General features: G+C 40.6%; 1 non-coding gene across 1 annotated transcript; it reads right to left on the bottom strand.

The window, feature by feature from the left end:
• Positions 1–1,937: 1,937 nt before the first annotated feature.
• Positions 1,938–2,009, bottom strand: TRNAW-CCA. The gene has a single exon. It is a non-coding gene; the product is annotated as a tRNA-Trp (tRNA).
• Positions 2,010–20,963: the final 18,954 nt, after the last annotated feature.

Raw genomic sequence — 20,963 nt, 5'->3', positions numbered from 1 at the left:
AAAACCCAAAAGCGTTAATTATAGAAGATTTAAGTGACTAGAGAGGTGTTTTCTGTCCTAGCCAAGGAAGTAAGATCCATTTCAGACATTCAAGTTGGAACTCACACTGAAATGTGGGATCTCTAGTGTTGAGTACTAATTTCATGGTTGTGCATCGGCTCACAACAGCAAGGGACCGGACCACATAGGAAATGGGGAGAAAATGTCATTGCTTCTAAACTCTGGAAATGGAGGTGAGAGCTATGCCCCAACCTGTCTGGCTAATCAGTTTGAGAAAGGATTTGACCACCAGTGCCTGGAGAGCAGGACCAGGCTACCCGCATTCCCAGCGGACTAGCTGAGTCGAATTTCAGATGAGGAAGAGGTAAAAGCAAGTTTCATTTGTTTTTGATTTTGTTTTGTTTTGAATTCTGCAGAACCAGGAAGAGAGAAGCATTCTGGCAGAAGAAAAACATACCACTGAAAATGATCAAAGGGTTCAGATTTTTTTTTTTTCCAGAAAAGTAGTATGAGGCATCCTCCAAAGACATAGCCTCTTTGAAATGAGGCGTGAAGAGCTTTATGGAGCAAGTGGCTGCATTTGAAAGAGAGGAAAATACAAGGGGAACTAAAAAGATGCCAGTGGCAGGATTATGATGACCTCTATTTAAACTTTTTTTTTTTTTTTTAAGATTTATTTTTTTATGATAGAGAGAGAGAGAGGCAGAGGGAGGGAGAAGCAGGCTCCATGCCGGGAGCCGGACGTGGGACTTGATCCCGATCCCGAGGCTCCAGGATCACGCCCTGGGCCAAAGGCAGGTGCCAAACCACTGAGACACCCAGCGATCCCTAATCTATTTTTTTTTTTAAAGATTCTATTTATTTATTTGAGAGAGAGAGAGAGAGAGCAATAGAGAGAGATAGCCAGAGACTATAAGCAGGGGGAGAGGGAGAAGCAGACTCTCCACTGAGCAGGGAGCCCGATGTAGGGCTTGATCCCAGGACCCTGGGACCACGACCTGAGCCAAAGGCAGACGCTTAGCCCTCGGCGCCAACCCAGGTGCCCCCGCCATGCCCTCTATTTAAAGAGCAGGACTGAAGTCCTAGACAATGGAATCCCACATGATGGACAAACTTGAGAACATGCCCCCAAATGCAGGGAAAATGGGAAAACACAGGAAACAATTTGAGAGATTATAGATGCAGGGTACAGAGAAGCATAATTATCCGTCCACTTGGTGGTAATTATCCACCATATGGAAGGGTACATAGCAGTCCTGGAAAAAGTCTAGAACCAGAAGAACCGAAGCAAGATTGAAAAATACACCGGAAAACTTCTCTAAAGTGCTTGAGTGAAAAATAAACTTTTATAACTATTTCAGTTTCCTCCATTCCTGGGCTTATAAACTGGTTCTCCTTCTCTACTTTAAGGCCGTGAGCTATGCAACTAATTTATTTTACTTTTTTGCTTTAAAGATTTTATTTATTTACTCCTGAGAGGCAGAGACACAACACAGGGCAGAGGGAGAAGAGAAGCAGCGTCCCTGCGGGGAGCCCGACGTGGGCCTCGGTCCCAGGACCCCGGATCACGCCCTGGGCCGAAGGCAGATGCTCAACCGCTGAGCCACGCAGGCGCCCGTGGTTGGTCATTTTTAGAAACCGCTCCTCTGGCGGCCAGTTTCGCGACCCACGCGGGGTGGGCGAGCTGCCCGGGTAGGTGGGCAGGGCCCTGGTCGCGGCGAGGGGGTGGGAGCCCCACGCAGGCGCCCAGGCTGGAAGCAGCGCCCCCTGGTGTTCCCCAAGTCGGCGCCGCCGGCTACGAAAACGACACCGCGGGTCCCCGCAGCTCAGCTCTCTCCGGCTCGTTTGCCGCAAGGGTCGGAGCGGGACGCCGGGGTTGAAATTAGGAACGACCTCAACCTTCCCTTCCCTTTGGGGGGGAGAGAAAACGGGGGCCGTGACCCCGACGTGACTTGAACACGCAACCTTCTGATCTGGAGTCAGACGCGCTACCATTGCGCCACGAGGTCACTGAGCCCAGCGCGACTTTTGATCTTTTAAGACTCTTCCATCCTGCATCCCCGCCGCGTCCTGGCCTCGCTCCGGCGCTGCGCGCGTGAGCCGCGGGGCGGGGCGGGGAGGCGGGGCGGGGAGGCGGGGCTGCGCCCCCGAGGCCCGGGGCTCCCGCCGCAGGGCCGGTGCCCCCCGCGCCGCCGCCAACACCTGCGGGACGCGGGCTCCAGGCCGGGCGCCGCGGCCCCAGGGGCCCCGGAGCGGCCCGGGGACGCCGGGGTCGGGGAGCCGGGGGCGCTCGGTCCGCGGGAGGCCGCGGCCGGGAGGAAGCGGCCGCCGAACCCGCACCCCGATCGGCGCCAGTGACTGACGGGTGGGAGCATGCTCGTCCCCACGGACAGTGGTCGAGGGGAAAGAACCCCAAGTGACTTTGGAACTTCGCATAAAAATAGGATGATCGTGAGCCCCTCCCCCAACCCCCCTCGGTTTTAAAACTAAAACAAAAATTTGAAAATGTGGATATTATAGAAGAATAAAACTGGAAATCAGTGATTTCTTTGATTGGATTTTGGTGTATTTCCACATTTCCCTTCCTCCCGGGTATTCACAGGTGTCCAACTGTAAAGCTTCGTGACTCTTAAGAACAACACAGTTTCAGAAAAAAACTGCAGAAAACGAAAAGGTATAAAATAAGTTCCAGAGTCTTCATTAGCATAATGAGCCACCCCCAGCCCGGTCAAGAAACAGACTTGCCCACCGCTCGCCCCCACCCCCCCGGCCCACTGCCCTCCTCTCCGCAGTGGCCACCACCCTCCACCTTTATGCTAATGGCTTCCCTGGGTTTCTTTCTTTTTCTTTTTCTTTTTCTTTTTCTTTTTCTTTTTCTTTTTCTTCTTGTATCTTTTTTTAAGTAGGCGCTGCCGGAGCGTGTAGCCCAGGGAGGGGCTTGAACTCGGGACCCTGAGATCCTCGCGCGAGCTGAGGTCAGAGTGGATCACTTGACAGACTGAGCCACCCAGATGCCCCCCACTCTTTTTCTTTTTTCTTTTCTTTCTTCCTTTTTTCTTGTCTTCTCTCTCTCCCCACCCCCCTTTTTTTCAAAATAGTTTTATCACCCAAACGTGCATCCATAAACACTATAGTTTCCTTTTGTAAAAGTCACTTGTCATCTGCTGGTGGTTCTCCATTCTTCTCTTTTTCCTTCACAGCGTCTCCGCAACCCCAATGAAATGATGTGACCTTCCCAGGGTGATGTCACCCTTGGAGGTTCGTGTTGTCAGCGTGTCTTATGATTGGTGATGTTAACTTAGATCATTTACTTAACATGGTTTCTGCTGTTTTTCCTTTGTAATGCTGTTTCTTGCTTTGTAGTTAAACATCTGGGGGTAAATGCTTTGAAACCATGCAAATATCCCGTTTCTCCTCAAACTTGCACCTACTAATTTTAGCATCCATCTTGCCTGCAACAAGTATTACTGTAGTGTTTGGCTTATGGTGATTTTGTTTCCTTTTTCCTTCTACATTTATCATCATAATCCTTCTGTAGGAAAGAGCTGGCTCTTCCAATTTATTTATATATTACATATTTAGTCACTCATTTGCATCAATAGACTCATGGGATTTTTAAATTCTATGGATTTAGTCCATAGAATATCATTTTTTTAGATTATTTATTTTATTTTATTTATTTATTCATGAGAGACACACACAGAGAAGAGACACAGGCAGAGGGAGAAGCAGGCTCCCTGTGGGGAGCAGGATCCCAGACTCTATCCCAGGACCCCGGGATCATGACCTGAGCCAAAGGCCCACACTCCACCACCAAGCTACCCAGCCACCCCTAGATTATTTATTTATTTTAGAGAGAGAGAGAGAGAGAGGGACAGCGTGAGGGTGAGGAGGGGCAGAGGGAGAGGGAGAGTCTCAAGCACCTTGTCTCAGGGTGTCAAGTCTCAAGGACACCAGGCTGACCTTGGAGCCTGTTGCAGGGATGGATCCCACAACCCGGAAATCACAACCTGAGCTGAAATTGAGTCCTATGCTTAACTCACTGGCCACCCAAGCACCTTTCTCATAGGTATTTTTTAATTATATGGGTTTAATCCATAGAATATAATTTCTTATATTGTTTCCAAAATTGTTCCAGCTTTGGCCATCATGAGCTCCTTCAGGTTAGCTCATGACGTTTTTGACATTTTACCATCTTCTTTCGAGCACTTTTTTACCTTCTGGCACAAGATGTACCAGGTTCATCTTGTATTGTTCCCATGTGGGTCCTGGAATCAACCATTTCTTCAAGGAGCCCTGGTTCCTGTTGTTGGAAACTGGTGTTTGCAATCAAGATCTGGATGTTAGGTGTGCTCATTCCAATGTGGTGTCATTTCCCTTTTCCTTATCTGTAATTTCTCTCTCGGATCACTAAAAACCAAACTCTCCATAGTTATATGTATTTGCTGTCAATATAAATGTAGCATGTGTATAGTATGTGTGTGCCTATGTGTGTATCTGTGTGTGTTTCAGAATTACTAAACTATATACTTGTAAGGAAAGATTCATTAAGAGGATTACATGTTTTATTTTTGTCTTTGGCTTTATAGTCAGAATATTGTTTTTGCAAAAATAATTTAGGTTAGATCTCTTCTCCAAACCCCTCACTCTTGGTTATGCCATTTATTTGTAATAGTTAGGTGGTTACTTTTTTTTTAAAAAAGATTTATTTATGATAGACACACACAGAGAGAGAGGCAGAGACACAGGCAGAGGAAGAAGCAGGCTCCATGCAGGAAGCCCAATGCAGGACCCGATCCCGGGACTCCAGGATCCTGCCCTGAGCCAAAGGCAGGCGCCAAACCGCTGAGCCACCCAGGGATCCCCAGGTGGTTACTTTTGTATTTTGTATTCCATTTTTTGTATTCCATTTCTGGTTCACACGTGCATACACACCTCAGTTGTTTTTCATTATTTAAAATTTTTTTGCGTTTGTTGTAAGATACTCTATCCCACATTTTAAATAAATCATCACTCTTTTTTCTTCTGTTTTTTAAAAACATATGAATTATAACAATTTTGAAGCTCTTGACTGCGAACTCCACTATGTGGATCATTTCTGGATTTATCGCTATTCTCTTTCTTTCTTTTTAAGAAAATTTTATTTATTCATGAGCGACACTGAGGGAGAGGCAGATACATAGGCAGAGGGAGAAGCAGGCTCCCTGCGAGGAGCCCAATATGAAACTCCATCCCAGAACCCTGGGGTCATGACCTGAGCCAAAGGCAGACGCTCAACTCATGGGACTTGATCCCATGATCCCGGGATCACACTCTGAGCTGAAGGCAGATGCTCAACCAATGAGCCATCCAGGTGTCCTGCTATTCTCTTTCTTTATTATCACTCACCTATTTTTTCTCTTTTGTACACTTTGGTTATTTTTTTTCCTAGGCAGTGTGGATGACAAAAATAAATTGTAGAAGCTTTAAAAGTTATCTTCCTCTCAAGACTTTTATTCTGGCAGACAATTCAGTTACAGTGGATCACCTAAATCTGGCCAAATGTTGGTTTCAGTTTTTATTAGGCTGCGTCTAATTTAGGTTTGTCTTTATCACTTGGGCATAGCCTTTATTCTAGTAATATGGTCCTTACTTACTGGGTGTGGGCTTTCAGGGGTCTCCATGCCCAGAGTGTTCACTAAAGTCTATTATTCTGGTTGGGCCCAAGTTGGATCATGTTTCCTCATGTGTGTTCTCCAGAATCTCTATCCACTTCTCAGGGTCCTGACAAGTACTCTCCACCAGGCCTCTTGGAGTCTAATCTCCTACAGATTCAGTGCAGTAGTTGCTGTGGACCCAAGGGCAATTTTCCACACATATTTCAGAAATGGCCTCTCTGTGGTCCTCCCTTTTCTGTCACTGTATCTCTTAAATCCAAGTCACAATTCCTAAACTTTGGTCTTTGCTTTTTCTCTCCAGAGAAGTGCTGTTCTCTTTTGGGCTCCAATTTTCTCTACTGATTTAAGAAATGTCACCAGGATGAAAGCCAGGAAAGATGTGGGCTCAACTTATATGTCTTCCTTTTACCAGGGATCACAGCCCAAAGTGGTTATCAGGGGTGTATGGTTGGAGGAAATAGAGAGAGATTGGTAAAAGGATACAAAGTTTCAGTTATAGAATGAGTAAGATTGAGGATCTAATGTATAACAGGTGATTATAGTTAAGACTGTATTGTATAATTGAAATTTGCTAAGAGAGTAGGACTTAAATGTTCTTACAAAAGAAAAAAAAGTTAAATATGTGAAGTGATGGATGTGTTCATTAACTCGAGGAATCTTTTCATGATGTATCTATCCATTGTACACTTTAAATATCTTACAATTTTAGGGATGCCTGGGTGGCTCAATGGCTCAATCGATTAAGCATCCAACTCTTGATTTCAGTTCGGGTCCTGATTTCAGGGTTGTGAGATCAAGCCCCGCATTGGGTTCCACGCTGAGCATGGGCCTGCTTAAGATTCTCTGTCTCCGTCCTCCTCTGCCCTTTCCCTACCACTCTCACATGCTTTCTCTCTAAAATAAATAAATAAAAACAAACAAACAAATAAATATTTAGCTGAAAAAAGGGATCATAGCCCTGAATTAATTGTTGTCTAGTGCCTTCAACCAGCTTTTTATTATATTTTGTATGGGTTTATAGTTGATACCAGCTACTCCACTGTGGCTAGCACCAAAAACTCCGTTATATTTTTTCGAATATCTTATAAGGAAAAATTGCTAACGTACATCCAAGTTGAAATATTTGCCGTAGACTCCTATATTTGCACCTAGATTCTCTTACCAGCATTTTACTATACTTAATTATTTATTTTAAAAAAATATTTTGTTTATTTATTCATGAGAGACACAGAAAGTCAAAGACACAGGCACAGACAGCCCCTGTGGCCCAGTGGGTTAGTGCTGCCTTCAGCCCAGGGCATGATCCTGGAGACCCAGGATTGAGTCCCACATCGGGCTCCCTGCATGGAGCCTGCTTCTCCCTCTGCCTGTGTCTCTGCCTCTCTCTCTGTCTCTCATGAATGGTAAATAAAGTCTTTAAAAACAAACAAACACAGGCAGAGGGAGAAGCAGGCTCCCTGGGGGGAGGCCAGTGTGGGCCTCCATCCTGGAACTCCGGGATTACGCCCTGAGCCAAAGGCAGATGCTCAACTGCTGAGCCACCCAGGTGTCCCTAATATACTTACTTTTTAAAAAAATCATTTTGTGGGATCCCTGGGTGGCGCAGCGGTTTGGCGCCTGCCTTTGGCCCAGGGCGCGATCCTGGAGACCCGGGATCGAGTCCCACATCGGGCTCCCGGTGCATGGAGCCTGCTTCTCCCTCCGCCTGTGTCTCTGCCTCTCTCTCTCTCTCTCTGTGACTATCATAAATAAAAAAATCATTTTGTTTTAGTTTATTAACAGATGTTTTTGAATGACACAAATAGTTCCCATTAAGAATATAAAATATTTTGTGGATTTTTCAAATATTTTGATATTCCAATGTTACCTTTAGTATTCCTTTTTAATTTTTATTTATTTATTTATTTACTTATTTTTTTTTATTTTTGTTTTTATTGAAGTTCAATTTGCCAGCATATAGTTTAATACCCAGTGCTCATCCCATCAAGTGCCCTCCTCAGTGCCCAACACCCAGGTATACTATACTTATCACATATTTATTCATTTATCCATCCATCAATCCATTTTACTTTTTGATGGACTTCAAAGAAAATTGCACACATTAGTACACTTGCTTCTAAATACTTCAGTATATAGACTGTGAAAATTAATAAAAGGAAACTTTATTTAGAATGCAATGTTGGGGAGCGCCTGGGGGGCTCTGCGGTTGGGCATTTGCCTTTGGCTTGTTGAGTGATCCTGGGGTCCTGGGATTGGGTCCCATGTTGGGCTCCCTGCGTGGAGCCTGCTTCTCCCTCTGCCTGTGTCTCTGCCTCTCTCTCTCTCTGTGTCTCTCATGAATAAATAAATAAAATAAATAAAATATATTTTTTTTAAAAGAATGAAATGGGGGGTAGGGGGAACCAGAAGGAAAGGACGTTATCAATTCTCCTATTGATGGAAACCTTGATTGTGTAATCAAAACGATTTATACTGTCATAAGTATTGGCAAATAGATCAATAGAACAGAATACACCATGGATTAGAAACACACCCACACTTACATGGTCATTTGATTTTCTTTTTTTAAAAAAGATATTTATTTATTTATTTATTAGACAGAGAAAGCATGCTATCCAGGGGAGGAGCAGAGGGAGGAGGACAAGCAGATTGTGTACTGAGCACAGAGCCAATGTGGGTTCATTCTCATGACCCTGAGATCATGACCTGAGCTGAAATCAAGAGTTGGACACCCAATCAACTGAGCCAACCAGGTGCCCCTATGTTCATTTGATTTTCAACAAACACAGTCATCTAACGGGGGAAAGGAATTTCTAGAGTAAAAACTATTGAGATAGTGGAAGTTCATATGGAGATAAAGGTGATTATTGCCTATCACCTCTCACCATACTGAAAAATTTAATTTTATATGTATGATACATTGAAACATAAAAGCTAACACCCTGGGGAGGGGGAAGCAAAAACCCTGAAATATTTAGAGGGAAATACTAGAGAACATCTTCATGATTTGGGCATAGGTTAAGGTTTCTCAGATCACAGAAAGCAATGAGAGAAAAAAAATTACCAATTGATCCTTCACAAAAGTAAAATCTTCTAGGGTGCCTGGCTGGCTCTGTCAGCAGAAAATCCTACTTTTGACGTCAGGATCATGAGTTCCAGCCCCACATTGGGTGTAGAGATTACTTTAAAAAAATAAAAGAATCACCATTATAAAAAAAGTAAAATCTTCTGCACATAATAAGGCACTATGACCAAAATGAATAAGCAAACTGCAGAGTTGGAGATAATACTTTTAAATGTATATTTGACAAAGATCTGGTATATTTGACAAAGACCTGGCATCGAGAACTTCTACGAATTAATAATTAAAGGGACTAACAATTCAATAATAATGAGCAAAAACTTTAAACACATAAGCACATGAAAAAGTTTTTGATATCATAATTTATCAAGTAAATGAAAATTAAAGCCACAAAAAGCTATCACTATGAGTTCATCAGAATAGCTAAAATTATTAATAGTGAGGATGCGGTACAACTAGAACCAGTGTAAACAGTGTACAACCTACACTGTTGGTAGGATGTAAAAATGCAGTTTCTAACCATACACCAGAAATTTTGTTTCTAAATATTTACTTATGACAAATGACATTCTATGTTAACAAAAACACTTGTACACAAATATTCATAGAAGTTTAATAATGACTTCCAAACTGGAAACAGACTGGGTGTTTGCATATACTGTTAATGGAATAACATATTACATACTCCTGTTAATTTTTTTCACTTAACACTGTAGGGAAATCATTAAATATCTTTTTGTGACATAATTTCTAATGTTTTGATGGCCATTTTATGGATCCCAGTATTTTACTCAAGGCCTTGGTCTCCATCATTATAGTTGTTACTTCTCATTTTTACTATTATGGAAAGAGCCCAGATGTTCATCCACAGATGAATGGATAAAGAAGTGATATATATATATGAATATTACTCAGCCATGACATAGAATGAAATCTTGTCATTTGCAACGATGTGGATGGAACTAGAGGGCATTATGCTAAGCAAAATCTGTCAGAGAAAGACAAATATTGTATGATTTCACTAATGTGGAATTTAAGAAACAAAACAGATGAACATAGGAGAAGGGAAGGAAAAATAAAGTAAGACAAAAACAGAGAGGGAGATAAACCATAAGAGACAAACTGAGGGTTGCTGGGCGGGGGGACACGTTTTGGGGGATGGGGTAACTAGGTGATGGGCATTAAAGAGGGCACTTGATATAATGAACACTGGGCATTAGATGCAACTCATGATCACTAAGTTCTACCTCAAAAACTAATAATACAGCATATGTAAATTAAATTAAGCAAAAAAATTAAAAAAAAATTGTGAGTTTCACCTGCTTTTTACAAATGGGAATCATTTCATTCAATCATCATTTAATAAATAAAGTATTTTTAAAAGGTACTGAAGCGGGCAGCCCCGGTGGCTCAGCGGTTTAGCGCCGCCTTCAGCCCAGGGTGTGATCACCGGGTTCTGAGATCAAGTCCTCCGTCGGAAAAAAAAAAAAAAAAAGTCCCCCATCGGGCTCCCTGCATGGAGCCTGCTTCTCCTTCTGCCTCTTTCTCTCTGTGTGTCTCTCATGAATAAAGAAATAAAATCTTAAAAAAAAAAGGTACTGAAGCTTTATATACGCCCCAGGAGAGTGGAGCAGAGCTGGGTTGGAAGAGCTCTGGTGGAGGAAAAAACCCAGGACTAGGCTCAGGTCATGCAGAAGAAGAGGGAAGGTCTGTCTGAGGCAGTGGGTGGTAACACTCCCTCTTCCCTTCCTTCCACCCCAGAGTTTCTGAGGCTTCTATCTTGATTGAATGTGGCCCCATTTGTCCCCAGGTTGTTTGATTATCTGTCATCCCCGGTATGGGGAGCTGTAGCATGACCACTCTGTTGCCAAGAGAAAAACAAGAATGGGTGGCTGGAGCAGGGGGAGAAGAAGAAAGAAAGAAAGATCCAGAAGACTGATTCTTGTCCTCAGACAGAAAATCTTAGCTGAGCACAGGGCCTGGTTAGAAAGGCAGTTCTAGGGAGCAGGGCAGGTAGACCTGAGTCTCTTCTATTGAGTTCATTCTGGGGGTGTTAACGGAGGGCCTCAAATGATCATGTATGTGCACCATGTGTATGCACGTTGTCTTTCGTACCAGCTCAGGCCATTCTAAAGGCTCTGTTAAGTAAGGCTGCCTATTATCTTGGACTCAATACCACCCTCCTGCTAATAAGGTTATATACACAGATGGCGAAGGGGGAGAAAGTGCAATAGTGTGTGAATGTGGTTTGTTGTGGCCCTGGTTGAGGGGGAGTGGCATTGGTGAGAGGATGTGTGGAGTTATATTTGGAGTCATAAAATCTTTATAACCCTGAGTCCAATTGGATCTGGGACATTGCCTAATTCCCATGATGTAGGGAAGATCACATGGCCAGTTGCATCTCCTGAGAGTCTCCCAGTCAACTGGTCCATGCCTCCTGTGTTCTTATTTATATTATTACCAAAGACCCTGTCATCTTTCCATGCTGTATTAGCACAGAACAGCTACTGGATTTCTCTTGGGCCTGATGAAGTCTCTTTGCTGTTTCCAGTCTTGCGATGTCACCAGGAAGAACATGCCATCCATGCCGACCTTGTACAAATCAATCAGCCCAGAGGTGTAATAATTTCTCAAGAAGGAAATTTAAGAGGTTTAGAGAAAGAAGCCTCTTTCCTCAAATATTTCTTACATCAAAAACCCCCGTGTCTGAAATCCTGGCATTAGATTGGAATCCTTTGATTCATGAAGGTGTCTTTCTTCTCCAAAGGGCTCCTGTGGATATGAATGTGCTGATCTCGCTGTCACTATCCACTTCAGACACAGAGCTCCAGTACAGTGGGAATTCCAGGAATGTTCTGGGGGGACCTTCCAGGCTCTTATCACCTTGGGCAGAGTGGTTACAGACGTCTCATTTTCTCATTGCTTTTGCTCTGTGCTGACTCTGGCTTCACTTGTCACTTAACCTCACTGGATACAGAGCTACCAGAGAATAAGAAAGGGATAAAGGGCCACAAGTCTGTGGTCTGGATTCACTCTAACATGCTTCCCTTTCGCTCATGTAAAGCCATGAGCATTGGCCTCACAGAAAAGCCACTTTAGGGGCGATTACTTTTCCCTCAGAAAACATGAGTTCAGAGTCCAGTTTCCTACTGAAGAGTGATAGTGTCACACCAATTCCATCTTCAAATTCTGAGATACATATGGGTTTTCCTGAGATACCTACTTCCTGAGGATAGGGAACATCAGGATTTTCTGTGGCAATAATATCACCTAAAATGACAGTGTGGACTTCTGCTTAGATGAACAGATGACCAGAGAAACTCCTGGTGCAGATGGGATGGCAGGAGTTGAAAGTTTTCTCTCAAAAATTTGAATCCTGCTCACCTCAGTTATTTTGATATCTCCCCCCCAAACTCATTTCTTTATGGAAAGAATAAAGTTCCTTTTCCCAATTTCTATGGGATACAAAATCCTCAAACTTAGGAAAGGTGATGTTGAATTAGCAGTTATTAAAAAGGATGTGATTGCCCACCATTGACAAACATTTTTTTATTTTTATTTATTTTTATTTTTATTTTTTTAATTTTAAAATTATTTAATTTTCTTTTTTATCTTTTCATCATGGAAGTTTTTTTTTTAAATAAATTAATTACATTGACAAACATGTTGGGGCAGGAAGAACTGTCATACACAACTGGTGAAGAGTCCAAAGCTTTTGGAAGGCTTATGGTATGTGTATTAAGGATTTTATTTTTATTTATTTATTTGTGAGAGACAGCACAAACAGGGGGAGGAGCAGAGGGAGCAGCAGACTCTCCACTGAGCAGTGATCCTGATTCAAGACTCAATCCCAGGACCCCAGATGATGACCTAAGCCAAAGGCAGGCACTCAACCAAGCCATCCAGGCACCCCAGCATGTGTATTAAAAGGCTTTATCAATACGTGTACTTTGCCCCAGAAATCCAGTTTTTAATGACACCATGGAAGCAATTAAGGATGTTTGGAAAGATTTTCCAGCAGGGTTATCAAAATTGTGCTTGTAATAGTGAAAAATTAGAAATCTTGGCTGCTCTGTTCCAAAATTAGAGTCTAGATTTTCAAAATAAATATGAGAGGCAGGGAAGCTGACCATCCCAGGTTCGGTTCCCCAGGAAGCCAACTCTGAGGTGGACATTTGCATGGAGGCTCACACACATAGAAGAGAAAGCAACAGGACTGGGTAGACAGAGAAGTTGGGCTGCCATGTCATCTCAGGCATAGCTGACCCTTCAACGTGCCCTGGACCTGAGGTGGCCCCTCAAAACTGCCCCAGTATTGCATAGAAGAGCCAGTTCTTTACTCCAATGTTCCTTGGCTGTCCTAGGAATGGGCTGTACTGTTGAGTAGGGAGACTGTCTTAACGGGGGCACAGCATGCCAGTGCTCCCAGCCCCTGGAGAAGATTCTTCAGTGCAGAAAAGTGGACTGGGTGGCCCAAGGCAGCATCCATTATAGCCCTCACCTTTCTTTTCTTCCTTTCTTTTCTTTTTTTTTTAAGATTTTATTATTTGAGAGAGACAGAGATAGTGGCAGAGATAGCAGGAGAGAGCATGAGCAGGGAGGAGAGGGAGAAGCAGGCTTGGGGCAGGGTATGATTCCAGGGGATCATAACTGGAGCTGAAGGAAGATGCTTAACCCACTGAGCTACCCAGGCACCCCAAAAGCCCTCATCTTTCACAACTTGGACTCAGTTCTTCATGAAAGTTTTTGGAGAAGCAACTCCCGGATTCTGGTGGGTCTCTTCTGGAAGAAACTTAGAAGAGGATTGAACTATAGCCTCCCCTCCCCCTGTGCTGTTCGAGGGCTGCAAACTATATTCGATGTCGCTCTCCTCTAGCATCCATTCTGGATGATTCTTAACCTACCTCAGCTAGCACCTCTGCTGGTCTGGGTGGCTTAGCAGTTGGCAGGATACTCAGATACTCATCTCTGAGGCCTTGGTCATCAATGGGCTTCTCGGGCTATGTGTACATATCTGTTTACTACGAAAATGAATAAGATAGTACCAAGTGGTACTCTAGTGGATAATTTGGGTGTCAAACATATTCCTCACTTCTGCTGTGTAGCAACAGCCCTACCTTTTCCTAACGATCAGGACCAAATATCCTTCTCATAATGGTGGCTCTTCTTGCTGGCTGGTCTCTTAGCAGCAGCTATAGCTTAGAGCTCAAAATTGATGTTTTCTGAACAAAATCTTCTGCCTTGGGAAACAAATCTTCTAGGCCTTCAGCACCCAGGTTTGAGAAATTGAAATGTATATTCCTCAGTTGAGTCACTGGGAGTGATGGTAAGCAAAGTCTCTCCTGCTTCTACTCCTTGGTTCCCAGTTTTATGTATTCTATCTTTGGAAACACAATTATAAGCAGGTAGTGGATTTAAAATATCCACTGAAATCGAAATATCGTGTCCCATCCTTGCCTCAGGCTAGCACCTCAGTTGTGTCTTTAACAGCCCTTCCATCTTCATCACTTAATCAGCCTGGAAGCTTTTGGGGGATGTGGTAAGATTAGTGGATCCCATGATGATATGCACATCCATTTACTTCCTCTGCTATAAAGTAGGTTCCTTGGTTTCATGTGACATTATATAGGACCTCATGCCAGTGAATCAAGCATTTTATAAGCCCAAGAATAGTCAGTGGTTTTGTCTGAGGCCTTGCCAACAGGAGAGGCAAACATATAACCTACAATATGGGTTGATTCCGGTCATATCCATTTCTGCATATGCTATCCAAAAGAGAAGGGTCCAATATAGCTAACTAGCTGATTGTTTTCCTAGTCATTGATTTCCTAGTGAAATGGTAGCCATACTGAAGATTTAGCACTGGAGACTCTGTTGCTGGAAGATTGGATATTCAGCAGTTGCAGTAACTAAATAAATCTTGGAAAGAGGCAGCCTGTGATGTTGGGTAGATGTATAACTTCCATCTCTGTCACCATGGATACTTCACTAATCTTTATATTTTTGTCAGCATTGGGTGACTAATGCTAGAAGCTGACTGACATCAATTAAGATCTTTGATAGAAATGAAATGTAAAGTGTGAGCTTCATGTTTACCTAGATTTTCCTCTATGAGCAATTTCTAGTTCATGGAGCCCAGGCAGAAAATTACCCTTTTACTGTCAGAATTTAGGGGTGTCACTGGAATATTAAGGGCAATATTCTATAGGAGATAGCCCTAAAACTTGCACATAATTTTCCTCAAATATTTAGTTGAATTCTGAGCTGTGGATGGTGAAAAGAGGAAAAACTCCATAAAAGAGCAGCACCTGAGATTTTAACATCTGTCCAACACTGGAAAGATGGAGATTATTGTTCAAGATCAAGCCTTACCAAGTAAACACTTTGGAGTTTCCATTGAGACTCTAGAAGAAATAAGGGACTCTAGAAGTAAGAGGCATCTAGAAGTAAGAGGCAAAACTGAGATAGATCAACTTTAATAAAGCCTAGAGTCAATCATAAGTGGGGTCAGGGTGATCCATTAGTACTCTAGCTGTCTGCTACAATAAAACTTGACCCCCCTCCTCTTTAGAAGAAGATAAATCAGAGATCAATAGGATTTTTCTCATCTATAATGTCTGGCATCAAATAGAATATTAGAAGGCAGCTAAAAAGAAAGAAAGAAAGAAAGAAAGAAAGAAAGAAAGGAAGAAAGAAAGAAAGAAAGAAAGAAAGAAAGAAAGAAAGAAAGATCTGCTGACCAGATAGCAAGAAAAACAACAGACATAGGAGCATACCCAGAAGCGATTCAACTAATGCAGTTAATAGTCAGTGACTTTAAAGTAAACATTTGAAAAGATTTAAGAAATCTGAGAAAAGAATGGAGAATTTCAGCAAATACATAGCATCTATATAAAGACAATAAGAATTCCAGAAACACAAAAATTTGACTAAAATTAAGAATTTAAGACATGGGTTTAATAGAATATTAAAAACAACAGAATAATACAATGGAATATTACTCAGCCATCAAAAAAGAAATCTTACCATTTGCAATGACATGGATGGAACTAGAGGGTATAATCCTAAGCAAAATAAGTCAATCAGAGAAGGATAATCATCATATGATTTCACTCATATGTGGAATTTAAGAAACAAAACAGAGGATCACAGGGGAAGGGAGGAAAAAATAAACTAAGATGAACTTAGAGAGGGAGACAAACCATAAAAGACTCAACTATCAGAAACAAACTGAGGGTTGCTGGAGGGGAGCTGGGTGGATGGATGGGGTAACTGGGTGATGGGAATTAAAGAGGGTACTTGTAATGAGTACTGGGTATTATATGCAAGTGATGAATCACTGAACTCTACCTCTGAAACAAATGACATACTATATGTTAATTAACTGAATGTAAATAAAAATTTAAAAAATAAAAACAAAATAAAAATAGCACAATAGATTTTAGCTAATGGAAAGGCAAGTCAATGGAAAGTATCCAGTTTGATGCAGAGAGAGAAGAAAAGGTTAGGAAATACGGAAAACCTTAAAAGACATCTGGAAGATATAAAAGGTCTAATTTATACATAATTAGAATCCTAGAATGAGGGAGAGAAAAAATGGGATAGAAGCAATATTTAAGGAAACACTAAGAATTTCCTCATACTAATGAACAACATCGTAGCACAGTCTCCAGAAGCACTACAAACTATTTGAACATAAACCAAAAGTCCTTCCCATCTAGGCACATCACATTAAAACTTATGAAAATGGGGCACTTGGCTGGCTCAGTCAGTAGAGCATGAAACTCTTGATCTTGAGTTCATGAGTTTGAGCCCCATGTTGGGTGTAGAGTTTACTTAAAATAAAATGTTCTCTAAAAAACTTATAAAAACCAAGGGCAAAGATAAAATATCTTAAAAGCAGGTATAGAAAGATAAAAAAAAGACCAAATGTATAATTGACTTTTTAATTTTAATAGGAACTGTGGAAGCCAGATAATAATGTGATATCATTTTATTTTAGGTGATGAAAGAAAAATACAAAAAATAAAAACAAAAGAACAACAAAAAACAAAATGCCAGCCTAGAATCTTAATCCACGGGAAAATATCCTTTCTAAATTAATGCAAAAACAAATATTTCAGACAAAAACTAAGATAACCCACTGGAAAACTATAATAAATGTCAAAAGGAATTAACTAGACAGAAGGGAAATGATCCTTCAGGAAAGAATGAAGAAAACCAGGTGAATATGTGTGTAAATATCAATAAATATTGCTTACACAATAACAGTAATATATTTTGGAGTTTAAAATATATGTTGAAATAAAATATGTAACAATGGGACAAAAGTCAAGGAGTAAATGGAATTAAACTTAGTTTCTTCATTGCTTTGAAATGTTAAAATATTAATTTCAAGAGTGTTCTATTAAGTCAAAGATCCATAGGAAATTTTAAGGGCAATGGTATCCAAACATTTTAGTCTCAAGACACCCTTATAATTTTAAAAATTATTGAGGAAACCAAAGAGCTTTTATTTATTTAAGAAAAAAAATTTAAGAGAGAGAGGTGGGGGCAGAGGGAGAGGGGAAGGGATATTTACAAAAAAATTATTTTGAGAGAGAGAGAGAGAGAGCACAAGTGAGGGGGAAGGGCAGAGAGGGAGAAGAAGGCTCCTCACTGAGCAGGGAGCCTAATGTGAGGCTCAATCCCAGGACCCCGGGATCACGGATCATGACTTGAGCTGATGGCAGATGCTTGACTGAGCCACCCAAGCACCCCAAAAAGCTTTTATTTATATAGGTTATATCTATTTATATTTACCATATTTGAAATTAAAAATTGAAAAATAAAAATATTTATTAATGTATTAAAATTGGATATAATGACATGATAGTGAAAAAATCATATTTCAGTAAAAATATTTTCAAAACAAAATCAGTGCAGAGTGGTACGATTCTACATTTTTGCAAATCTCCTTAATGTTTGACTGTATTAGTTTGCTAGAACTGCTATAACAAGATACCAGAGGTGGTTTTAACAGGAGATATTAACTTTCTCACAGTTCTGGAGGTAAGAAGTCCAACATCAAGGTATGTTGAAGCCCATCTCCTTGGCTTGCTGATAGCCAGTATCTTGTTTCCTCTTTGCATAGCTGTTCCTCTGTATATGTGCATTCCTTGTGTCTCTCTGTAAATCCAAATTTCCTCTTAGAAGTATACCACTGAGATGTGATTCGGGCCCACCTTAACAGCCTCATTTTAACTTATCATTTCTTTAAAGACTCTATCTTGAAATATAGCCACATTCTTAGGTACTGGGTGTTAGGACTTCAGCATACAAATTTTGGGGGCACACAATTGAGTCAGTAACAATGGCTTAATAGAGGATAGCCAAACTCTCAGATCTTTTTACATTAGGTGATTTGTATTATCACTCAGATCTCTTTTTGTATTAAGTTATTTGTAACATCACATCATGTAGCTTCTGAAAAACACCAATCTAAACTCATGAGAAAAATGAGAGTAACAGAGGTAAATAATGTCTTAGAATTGTTATGAAAATAGTTATGAGAAACATGGCTCTAGGTAGCCACCAAAATGATAAGTGAATTTATAATTAAATTGAATAGAGTGAAGATGAGATAATGAAAAGTATTTGATTAGCCCAAAGAAATCAAAGAAAAGAAAAATAAAAGAAACAGATAGAATAAAAAAATAAATAACAAAATGATAGATACACCTAAATATGTAATTATGTTAACTATAAGTGGATTAAACACTCCAATTAAATACAAAGATTGCCATATAGATAAAAATAAGACCAAAATATGTAATGCTTATAAGAGATACATTTTAAATATATGGACACAGAAAAGTTTAAAGAATAAAAAAGAGCTATTCCATGTGGATTTGTTTTCTACTGCTACATAACACATTAATGCAAACAACAGCTTACAACAACAACTATTTATTAGCTTAGTGTTCTGTAGATCAGAAGTTCAAGTATAGCATAATGGATTCTCCACTCAGGTTTCAAAGTTTGAAATCAAGGAGTCAAATGAGTTGAGTGTGTATGGAGACTGGAGAAGAATCAATTTCCAAACTCACTCAACTTGTTAGCAAAATTCAGTTCCTTGAAGTTATAGGACTGAGGTATCTTTTCATGGTAGCTATCAGCCACAAAATGCTTGCTGTTCCTAAAGAATGGCCACATTCCTTGTAACATACCCGTTTATCTTCAAAGCCAGCAATGTAGAATTTTTCTCATATTGAATTCCCACATATCAAAACTTTTTCACCGGGAAGAGCCCTATGCTTTTTAAGGTCTCACCTGATTAGGTCAGTCCCACTCAGGGTAATTTCTTTATCTTTGAGTCAACTGATTTGGGACCTTAATTATATCTGCAAAATCTTTTCACAAAAATCACCTAGATTGGTGTTTAACTGAATAACTGGGAACTGCTTGTATATGAGGGGCTGGGCATCTGGGGATCATTTTAAAATCCTGTCTACCATACCATGAAATCACTAATCAAAACTATATTAATATCAAAAAAGTAGAATTTATAACAAAGAATTACTAGGGATAGAGATGGATACACTAGGGTAAACTCAAGAATGTATAACAATGCTAAGTTTATATGTAGTGAATACTATAACTTCAAAATATATAAGTCAAACATTGATAGAAATAAAAGAGATGAGTTCCCAATCAGAGATCTGAAGACAACATTCTTAGTAGTTGATAGAACAAGCAGAAAAAGTCAGAATATAGAGTTGAAGAACACTACTTTTTTAAGATTAAAAAAAAATTATTTATTCATGAGAGACATATAGGGAGAGGCAGAGACAAAGGCAGAGGAAGAAGCAGGTTCCTCACAGGGAGCCCAATGTGGGACTCGATCCCAGGATCCCAGGATCAAGCCCTGAGCCAAAGGCAGACGCTCAGCCGCTGAGCCACCCAGGTGTCCTAAGTTGAAGAACACTACTAACCACCTTAATCTAACTAGTATTTATAGAACATTACACCTAACTGCAGGAGTTTCAAGTGAAAACTCTTATTTCCACACAATTTTCATGTGATCATCGAGCATTTACCAAAATAGATCACAGGCTGGGCCAGAAAGTATCAACAAATTTCCAGTGATTGAAGTAATACAGTGCGTTCCTTAGTCATGGTGGAATTAAACTAGAAATCCAAAGTAGATAAATAAATAATCCACAAATTCTTTAAAATTAAACAATATATTTATAAATAACCCAATTGTAAAGGCAGAAGTTACATTGAAGCTTAGGAAATATTTTTTAAAAATATATTATTTTATTTATTCATGAGAGACACACAGAGAGAGAGAGCAGAGACACAGGCAGAGGGAGAGGCAGTCTCCCCGCTGGGAGTCTGATGCAGGTCTTGATCCCAGGACCTCGGGATCATGACCTGAACCAAAGGCAGGGGCTCAACCACTGAGCCACTGAGGCACCCCATAGGAAATCTTTTTAACTGAAGGATAATAAAAATACAACACAGCAAAATTTGTGCACAGAAAAATTAACTCAAAATCAATCATAGTCCTATGTATAAAATCTAAGTGATACAACTTCTAGAAGAAAACATAGGAAAGAAAACTTAAGGACCTTAGAGTAGGTGAATATTTCTTACATAGGATCCAAGAAACATGACCTATAAAAAAGAAAGCTAATATCCTCCAATATAAAAAATATCTGATCTTCAAAAGACAACACTAAGAAAAATTAAAAAGAGAAGCTAAAGACTGGGAGAAAATATTTGCGACACATACATCTCATACAGGACTTGTATCTAAACTACAGAATGATAATAAATATAACAATATTATTATTATAACAACAACTTAATTTAAATGGGAAAAAGGTTGGGGCACCTAGGTGGCTCAGTTGGTTGAGCAACTGACTCTTGATTTCAGCTCAGGTCATGAGCTCAAGGTTGTGAGGTTAAGCCTGGTGTCGGGCTCTGCACTGGGCATAGAGCCTGCTTGCAAATCTCTCTCTTCCTCTCTCTGTCCCTTCCCTCCCTGCCTCCAAAAAAAAAGGAGGGGGGGGCAAAAGTTTAAACAAATACTTCACAAGAGAGAGATATCTGTTAACCACATGAAAGATGTCCAACACAATTAAATCAGAAAAATGCAAACTAAAACCACCATGAAGTAGTACTAGGGACATTAGAATCAGTAAAATTAAAGAATGACAATGCCACAAGTTGCAAGA

This window comes from Vulpes lagopus, chromosome 10 (genome assembly GCF_018345385.1).
Source record: "Vulpes lagopus strain Blue_001 chromosome 10, ASM1834538v1, whole genome shotgun sequence".
Classification (NCBI taxonomy): domain Eukaryota; kingdom Metazoa; phylum Chordata; class Mammalia; order Carnivora; family Canidae; genus Vulpes; species Vulpes lagopus.
This window is presented reverse-complemented; position numbering and strand designations above follow the sequence as displayed.